At 37.9% G+C, this 10,000-nt stretch overlaps 1 protein-coding gene across 1 annotated transcript in view; it reads left to right on the plus strand.

The window, feature by feature from the left end:
- Positions 1 to 3,799: 3,799 nt before the first annotated feature.
- Positions 3,800 to 10,000, plus strand: part of LOC136825441 (sodium/mannose cotransporter SLC5A10-like) — a 405,606-nt gene continuing 399,405 nt past the window's right edge. The window contains exon 1 of the mRNA XM_067081888.1: positions 3,800 to 3,909. The gene's annotated coding sequence lies outside the window, so the exon portion shown is untranslated. The remainder of the gene's footprint in view (positions 3,910 to 10,000) is intronic.

Raw genomic sequence — 10,000 nt, forward strand, 5'->3', positions numbered from 1 at the left:
AGTCATGGAGAATACTGTGGCTGATAGCAAATAATATGACTGAGAGTAAATATAATAATTGTGATGGTGAATAATATGAAGATAATTGTAAAAAGCGAGGTCTTGTAATTCTCTTCATAAGTAATGGTATCATTTCCTGTTATTAAAATTCCCAGGAATAATAAGTTTTATGATTCCAGTATGGTTGTGTGACATTTTTGAGAGTTTCATTCTAGATTGTTGGAAGCAGTTCTCGAAATGAACCGCAACTATTTGAATTGAATATAGAATTTAGGCCAAAGGCCAAGCACTGGGACCTATGTGGTCATTCAGTACTGAAACGGAAACTGGCAGTAAAAGATTTGAAAGCTGTAACGGGAGGAAAACCTTGCAGTTGCACTATGAATCAATTGTTAGAGCGGGTGGAAAGTTAGACGGAAGAAAGAGCTCACGAAAGGAGGTACAGTAAAAGGAACGAAAGGGGTTGCAGCTAGTTGCCGAAGGCACGCTGCTAAGAACCTTGAGTAATGCCTACAGTGCACCGCATGAGAAGCACTGACGGCCCTACCCTCCTACGGGGTGCTACTATTTGGCCGTGGAATCTTACCTGGAAGCCATAATGATATCGGTTTCTCTTTTGTTTGTCTAGATTAAACAGACCTTACGCCAGCGCGGATAAAAGTGGCTTGTAAGTAGTGTTGGGAAGGTGCTGAATTGATTTATAGGACTAGTGTGGACCAAACGAGACGGTGAATCCGGGAAGTCCTGTCTTTAACAAAACCCAGGAACAACGTGATTATTATAAATGTACAAAATTCTCTGAAATATTTTATATTAGACCCATATAGGTCTACCGAGATTTGTTCTTTTCCAGGGTTCAGTGAATTCGGGCAGTTTTATCTCTAAGCAAGCCAGACAACGGGATTAGCGTACTACCTAAGTACAAAATCCTAAATACTTTAATGTAGACCCATGTAGCTCCACCGAGTTTTTTTTCAGGATTTTAGCCTGTACGCTTGCAGTCCCCTGGTGTTTCTGAATATTCAGGCTTTTTGCTGTTTGTAGAACCGTAGAATCGAAGCATTGACATAACTGTTACTTGTAATCGAATTCCTTGACTGAGAAAAAGGGTGATTACTATTGCTTGAAAATAATGGCATTTTGGTTTATACAATGACTTACGTCATCTTGGACTACTGCCTCAGAATGAATACTATAATAAGTAGGGGTGGGTCAAAGACATTCTCACACTTATTTCAGGGTGCTTTTAAATGATATTTAAAAGTCAAGGTCATCAGTATCTTCGCTTCGCTGTGTAGAGAGGGGGGCTGGAAGGGGGAGGTTAACCATTGTAAAGCTTATAATACCCACTGGCTTCCTTCTTCTTATTAGGAAACAGTAAATTCCAGTTATTATTCACAGTCATTCTCCTTTGACTTTTGAACTGTTAGGTTGCAAGAGGTTGCAGACAGAAGGGGAGTGGAAGGACATGAGACTAGCTACGTCATCCCAATACATTCGATGAGAATCAGTAAGGTAACACCTACTGGGCCTCCCCGTCTAAGTGCCACACACACATACACGCACTTACATGTGACTGTAAAATCATTATCACCTACCTCCAGTAGTTATCCTTCACTATTCATCACCATCAGTTACACACGCCAATAGTAGTATAAAAATAGGAAACCGTGGGGAAACTATTTCACAGCTCTTCGTGCGGAGTTAGACACCGTGAATGTTTAAGATAACATTCTCGGTCATTACTAGATATTTCCCTAATAATTCCTTTCCCTGTGGAATTTCAACAGAGGATACCACGGCTTTGGGTTTGGCTGACATAATCTCTCATTTATCATTTATTAAAGAAAATATTTTACATTTTACAATGTAGTATATACATCATAATATTTTTAAAGTTATGCTTTTGAGTGAAATATTTTCTTGAGTTCAGTTTCTTGTTATTATGCTGTCAGTGAAAAACTACGCCGTTCTGAAAATGCAATTGGAGAGAGAGAGAGAGAGAGAGAGAGAGAGAGAGAGAGAGAGAGAATAGGAGGAGGGGGAGTAACTGGAAATAAATAGTATATACAGTTAGGCCTACTACTGCAAAAGACACTTGATGGATGACTACGGCTTACGGAGGGATTAATGTTGAAAGTATCAGGTGAGACTGAATGAAGTACGTAAATTTGTAGAGAGAGAGAGAGAGAGAGAGAGAGAGAGAGAGAGAGAGAGTAGGAGGAAGGGGGATAACTGGAAAAAGTACATATAGTTAGGCCTACTACTGGAAAAGATACTTGATGGATGACAAGGGCTTACGGAAGCATTGATGTTGAAAGTATCAGGTGAGACTGAATGAAGTACGTAAATTTGTAGAGAGAGAGAGAGAGAGAGAGAGAGAGAGAGAGAGAGAGAGAGAGAGAGAGAGAGGAGGAAGGGGGATAACTGGAAAAAGTACATATAGTTAGGCCTACTACTGGAAAAGATACTTGATGGATGACAAGGGCTTACGGAAGCATTGATGTTGAAAGTATCAGGTGAAACTGAATGGAATACATAAATTTTGAGAGAGAGAGAGAGAGAGAGAGAGAGAGAGAGAGAGAGAGAGAGAGAGAGAGAGAGAGGGTAGGACGAGGAGGAAGGGGAATAACGTGAAACGATATTTGATGGATGACAGGGACTTAGAGTCATTGATGTTGAAAGTATCAGGTGAGACTGAATGAAATACTTAAACTTGGAGAGAGAGAGAGAGAGAGAGAGAGAGAGAGAGAGAGAGTAGGAGGAGGAGGATGGGGAAGAACTTGAAACGATATTTAGTTAGGCCTACTACTGGAAAAGATGCTTGATGGATGACAGGGACTTACGGAGGCATTGATGTTGAAAGTATCAGGTGAGACTGAATGAAACACATAAATCTGTAGAGAGAGAGAGAAAGAGAGAGAGAGAGAGATTAGGAGGAGGAAGAACTTGAAACGATGCATACAGTTAGGCCTACTACTGGAAAAGATACTAGATGACAAGGACTTATGGAGGGGCTAAGTTGATAGTATCAAGTGAAGCTGAATGAAATACACAAAAATGTTGAGAGAGAGAGAGAGAGAGAGAGAGAGAGAGGGAGAGAGAGGAGGAGGAGGAGGAAAAATAATGGCTTACTTCAGAACTTGGCATTAACTAAGAAAATGAAGATGTCAGATTGTACAAAAACACACATTTAAAATGAAAAATAGCCTTTGAAAAATTTTCTCTTTTCTGATCAGTTAGATATCGAACGAGGGAATTACGAATGAGAGCTGAAAGTAATTACACAGATTATTACCTTAATAATTTGTAAGCTACACAATAATACTGTACTATAATTGGTAAAATAGTCAGTGTAAGTTGCGCTCACAAACGGGAACAAGATTTTTAATTAGAATTTAATTGTAAGAGCAGGTTTTAGATTAAGCCAGCCTTGTGCTGGCGCGGGCTTTGCTCTAGGACAGCCTGTAAGAACACCGCATATATTGTAACCGTCCTTAAACGAATAACAAGGTATGTTCAGTATTTACATAAGCAAGAACATCTCGTTAAAATCACAAACTTTTAGATTAAATATGGTTGTCAGCGAGTCTCAGTTACTGCGATTCATACATCTTGATCGGAATTCCCTGGAAAACATTAAAATGTCAACTACATAGTTAGGTGATTAAGATCACAGCCCCGACAACGTTTTACAATAAGTTGTTGTGGGGGGGGGGGTGATCTCCGCGACTCCCCAGCGTCAACCCTCCTCCCCCCTATTCTCCCATACCTTATCATGTCATCTAACTTCGAACTACGAAGTTCATCTTGCCAGTGGGTCTTCAAAGAGTCGACTGTCAAGAAGTTAGCTTGAGTTTGTGTTCAATGTTTTTTGTTGTGCAATTTGTTGTTACATTTTATTTAATGGTATGTTTTCTGTTTGGTTTGTTGTAGATCGTATGCCCTAGTAATTTAGTGGTTTCGTGCGCATTAACTTAATAGGGCAGCTTTTGTATGTAGATATAGGAATATAGACCTAGAATTATTAATCCTGCATAGACCTAGGCGTAAATCATGTAACTAACCTACCTAGCCTTGCGGTTGGTTGCCAGATTCAGTTTAAATATAACAGGTTTAAGCAGAACCACTAAACCTGTTCCTTGTTCTGTTAGTTTCCAAGAAACTCAGTTTGCACCTCATCACTGCAATGGTATGAACTTCATAGTGTAATACCTTGTATATGAAAATAGTTTTATACTTGGGCAAGCTCACCAGAAAATTGCATGCACAGGTCATTGTTTAGGCTGGAACTCATTAGGTTATATGCTCTTGTATATATCGGTAAAAGTGTGTGATTTTCTCTACATATTCTTAAAAGCAATGACCAGTTTTGTATTGCTGTGTATGATGCATTGTTTTTGTTTGGGAAAAATTTGCTACATTTGATTGTTTGCTTAGGTTAAGCAGTGGCTGCCTGTTGGAGGTCTGTGTGGTATGGTTGGGCGTTGATTTTGACTAACGCTGTTTATTTGTTATAACTCTCTTTGATTGTAAGAAAACTTACGCTTTAGTTGTTTGTATCAGAAGCTGTATTTATTTTTTTATAAAGTTGAGAACATGCATTTTTTCGTGGATGCCCATATTTAGGCTATTCGAGAATACTGCCTTTTATGCTCCACTGGTAAATGGTGGCAACCTTCATGTCAACGCCAAAATATTTCCAGTTTCAAACCGTATATATAATAAGTTGTTAAGGCCGAAATTCCTCTTATTATTTCCTAACTTTACCTAGGACACTTGGGCTGACATAAACTTTTACTTTTCGACCTTACTCGTGTAGGCCTACTGCACAGAAAGTGATTTCCTTTTCCTTAAGACATTCGTGTGGCCATTTACTATAGCAATGCATGCGGTACAATCCATCTCGTGAATTAATTGGGTCTTTGTGCTTCAACTATGTTAGTTAATTCTACTTAGCGTTTACTTCTAAACAAGCTACTGGTGTGTAGGCCTAGCTGAGTACCAGAACTTTTTCCATTAAAACTGCGGAAGGCTGTCCTGCTCTTGGAATAATTAATTATACATTATACCTTCATTAGCACATGCTAATTATACCTCCATGTTGCTGGACCAATTTATAGTTTACGTCAGTTAGGGAACGTGGGAGACTGTCTTCCTCCATTATAATTCCCCGGTTGAGAGACGCTGTTATGGTACTAGTGGAATGGTGAAGAACACACGCAACTGCAAATTCACCACCAATGTTGGAGTTCAAAGTTTCGAATTACGGTTCTCGAAAAATTAAAGAAAACTTGTTAGTTTGATGACCCTCTAAGCAGTGTTAAAGAGAGGAGCATGTTTGCAAGTGAGTGGGTTGACCTGGCCCAGTTGTTAGAAAAGACCGTGGGAAATGGCTTCAGGTGGTAATAGGGGCAAAGTTCCCCATCTTATAGTGTCCTGCCGCCTTCCTAAACAAGGTATTTGTATTGGTAGCAATATTAAAAGCGGTATCACGGGGGAACATTCTAGGGCTTTCTTTTTAAAGTGTGTATAAGTTTCACTTTAAAATTACCATAGACCTATTCAGTAGTTCAAATGCGTATTAAGATATGCAATAAAATTGTGATAGTATGTTATACTTTGTTGAAACTTTTTTTTTCAGTTATTAATCTGATTGCTAATCCATAATGAAAAGTGCCCCTTAGAGACATGATTTGACCGGTTATTTTATTAGTTATTAAAGGCTCGACCCCTAATCACATTTCAATTATACGAGTATATGGCGTAATCATTATCGATATTTTTTTACATGGCCGCCTCCCCAAAAAAGAGAAACCCACTATCAGCATATGTGGGATTTTAGTATTGCAATTATTTCGAAGGAATTTCCCTAATCAAATACGTTTTACTAACATTTAACATGTGTTCTATGCATAATTATAGTCTCAGCATTTCAGTCATCAGATTGGTTATTATAGCTATATCCATTTCACATACTTTTCGATGGCAACATGTCAGTGTAATTAATGGTACTAAAACTGGAGTACACTCAGGCGTGCCTTTTTGCAGACAGTACGTGCCGGCATGAGATCTGATTCTTCTCTGAGACTCATAAATCTCTCTCTCTCTCTCTCTCTCTCTCTCTCTCTCTCTCTCTCTCTCTCTCTCTCTCTCTCTCTCTCTCTTTTATATATGTTGTTTATATATGTTCGCATAAAACGTCCTCAACTCAAGCACATGCTTTTAAACGTAACACATTAATCCACAGTTCATGAAGACAACTGAGCAACAATAAGTCTAACAAAAATGGGAAGTTATAATATCAAGTGCGTAAACATATAATATCAAGTACATAAACAGACACAAAACAACGAGTATGAAATAGCGGGATGGAAAGATGGAAGTGAAAATCTGTAAACAAACACGGAGAAACTAGAGCGATGTTAGAAGGGAGGAATAAAGAATAAACTCCCGGAACGTCAGCAAATACTGTTAGCCATCAGAATACGAACGAAGGCAGCAGATAAACTTGTTATGTTCGTATATTTATGTTGCATCCTTTTGTCAAGTTCAAGGCCGGGCCGGGTAAACAGCAGAAAAGAATTTGAAGCCTCCACTGCGTTGCGGATTTGGAATTTCCTGAGAGAATGCTGCGTCTCCGGACTACCAGCTTGCATTTGCATGGGGAATCTGGGTATTGCAACGCTGCTCCTTATTTATTTATTTTTTTAAGAGGAGGGGAGCGAGACGGGCAGACACCTTTAACATAGAGCAGTCAATGTATTTAAAAACATGGGTGCGTGGTCCAGATGTAGGACGTTCGTTTCATCAGTGACAGGTCTCAGGTTCGATTCTCCAGCGAACCGGAACTCCATAGGCCTAGTCGACTGCGGTGGGTAGCAACAGTTTGGGGAAAGGGTGTGGCACTAGCAACCTCATCCCAAAAGACTTACTGTGAACCGGAAGACTACTGATACTTCCTGGAGCACCTTATCTAATGAGAGAGAGAGAGAGAGAGAGAGAGAGAGAGAGAGAGAGAGAGAGAGAGAGAAGACGGGCAAAAATTTTAGAATAGCCCATGTACTAAATTAACTAAGACTAGAAAAAAAACTGTTTCTGTACTTGGTCTGTTTTCCTTATCTGTTATGAAGAGGTAAACCAAGACGGGCAAAAAATTTAGAAATAGCTCATGTAAAAATTAACTAAAACTAGAAAAAATTAATTTAAAGGTTTTTTGAGTTTCCTTACTCGTAGATCAGCCCACTGAAACCTAGATAGTTTATGGGGTTTGTATATGAGAATAAAAAAAAAAAAAGTATACCTTAGTTTAACCAGACCACTGAGCTGACTAACAGCTCTCCTAGGGCTGGCCCGAAGGATTAGACTTATTTTACGTGGCTAAGAACCAATTGATTACCTAGCAACGGGACCTACAGCTTATTGTGGAATCCGGACCACATTATAGCGAGAAATGAATTTCTATCACCAGAAATAAATTCCTCTAATTCTTCATTGGCCGGCCGGAGAATCGAATGCGGGCCTAGCAGATTGCTAGCCGAGTACGATATCGACCCATCCAATGAGGAACTGCTAGGGGGGCCGAAGAGGCGCCGCTAAGAACCTTTAGTGATGCCTACAGTACACCTCATGAGGTGCACTGACGCCACTAGCCCCCTACTGGGATACAGTTTGAGATGGTCATTCTGTATTGTGAATAAAATGATGAACGATGAGAGCTCCAAACTGAAGAAGTGATGGAGAGGAAGAAAAAGTTAACGAGATCATCCTTTAAAAGGATTTTTTTTCTTTCATTAATTTATCTCATTAAGTATTTGATTACTTTGCGTTCTCTTCTAGTCGTCATCCTAAAATTACTATGCTTAAAACTTAGAGCAGATAAAAAAAAAAACAGGTGTGAAGAAGGTTAATGGCCCACAGTGAGACTTAAAAACACAAAATAGTTTCCCCGCGTCCTTGCTAGGCCTATAGCTCACTCAAGTGTTCCCAAATTATTTAACAAATAGAATTTGACCCCAGTCTCTTACAGTAAACTAAATTATCAGTATTTATTCCCTATTATAGTTATGCTTTATAACTATTGAATTTTATAAAGACACTAAGAAAATAAGTCAGACTTAATAATGGTTTGTAGTAAGCGTTGTATTTTTTTCTTTTTATTAATGAGCTATTACGAAAAGGAGAGAGATTCGCAAATTCAGGAAGCCCTGTGGAGAGAGAGAGAGAGAGAGAGAGAGAGAGAGAGAGAGAGAGAGAGAGAGAGAGAGAGAGAAGAGAAATGCTCTTGAATTAATTTAGCAAGGGGGAAAGACTCGTGCCTTATGAATTGTAATTAACCTCAGAATTCTCATTAAGGCAACCGACCCCTAATTAGAAGGAGTAAAAAATTTCTCGAAATCTTGAATTAAATGGAAATTAGATTAAGAAACCAAAACAAATTGACTCTTTGGAGTGCAGTAATAATAATTCATGCAGTTTGCTTCCTGCAAAGGGATTAGGCTTTCGAGAGAGAGAGAGAGAGAGAGAGAGAGAGAGAGAGAGAGAGAATTTAAGACACCGTGAATTCCCGGCCTGACTGATATTACCTACTTGAGTATAATCATTTATGGTTTTTTAATGGCTGGTACTGTGGAAATTTTTAAGCATAGTTTTTGCTCTTCTGTAGAGAAATGAATATATGACTGACTGTAATGTTTATATACTGTATGTAGCCACCATTTAGAATAAGAAACGGCGTGCTTTTAATATTATTATTATAGTTATTTTTATTATTATCATTATCATTATGTTTGTAGCTCTTATTGGTGTTTTGCACATAACAGCAACTGTTTAAGAATTATTATTATTATTATTATTATTATTATTATTATTATTTTAGAAATCGCGTATATGAAATTTCCCACAAGCCCTAAAGGGCCATTTCTTACGCTCATTCCCTTCTATTTACCCCCTAGACTCAACATGAAATCCCGTTTACCTTTAAAATACTTGCTATTTATTGACTTGCTTTTTCACTAGTAAATATATATATATATATATATATATATATATATATATATATATATATATATATATATATATATATATATACATGTACATATACATATAGTGTATATATATCTGTATATATATTTATATAAATATGTATGTATGTATATGTGTGTATTTATATATGTATAGTAGCCTATATATGTATATATAATTTTTTCACAAACCTTTTTCTCCTATAGGAACAGCACCAGAGAGTTGTTAGTCTTAAGATTTTCAGCAAGGTTTATGGGATGAGGTTGCTAGCCCCATGCCCTTCCCAAAAGAAGTTTAAGGAAATTATGTGCTGATGAATTTTTTTATATGTTAGTGGTCATCCATCAAAGTACTGACCAGACCCAGTGATCTTGAACTTCGGTTTTCGTACGATGTAACGAACTTCTACTGCTGACGTGTGTGTATGTGTGCATATGTATGTGCGGGCTTTTGTTTCTGTATGTGTTTCATGTATGTTATTAGTAATAATCTGTATGTAGATGCATGAGGTATACATTTGTACTTCACCATATATATATAATGTATATACTAACCACACAATTGTATAAATTCTTATGTGAAAAAAAGTCAAGTATACCTTAGTTTAACCAGACCACTGAGCTGATTAACAGCTATCATAGAGAGGGCTGGCCCGAAGGATTAGACCTATTTTACGTGGCTAAGAACCAATTGGTTACCTAGCAACGGGACCTACAGCTTATTGTGGAAGTATAGGCAAGTGCGGTAGAGGGAACAGAAGGCCAATACAGTATATAAAAGTAAGAAGAAAAGGAGCAAGAATATACAGAATGTTAATTTGGTAGAGTAATCAAATATACCACAATATCAGCACAAATTCTTAATAAGGAACAAAGCAGTTAAAAAAGCATAAGAACTGTGAGGAACTTCTAATTAGGTAGTTGCTATATGCAGTCACAACAACATCTGCAGCTTTTAACCATAATGAATTTAAGTA

This window comes from Macrobrachium rosenbergii, chromosome 37 (genome assembly GCF_040412425.1).
Source record: "Macrobrachium rosenbergii isolate ZJJX-2024 chromosome 37, ASM4041242v1, whole genome shotgun sequence".
In the NCBI taxonomy this organism is placed as follows: Eukaryota; Metazoa; Arthropoda; class Malacostraca; order Decapoda; family Palaemonidae; genus Macrobrachium; species Macrobrachium rosenbergii.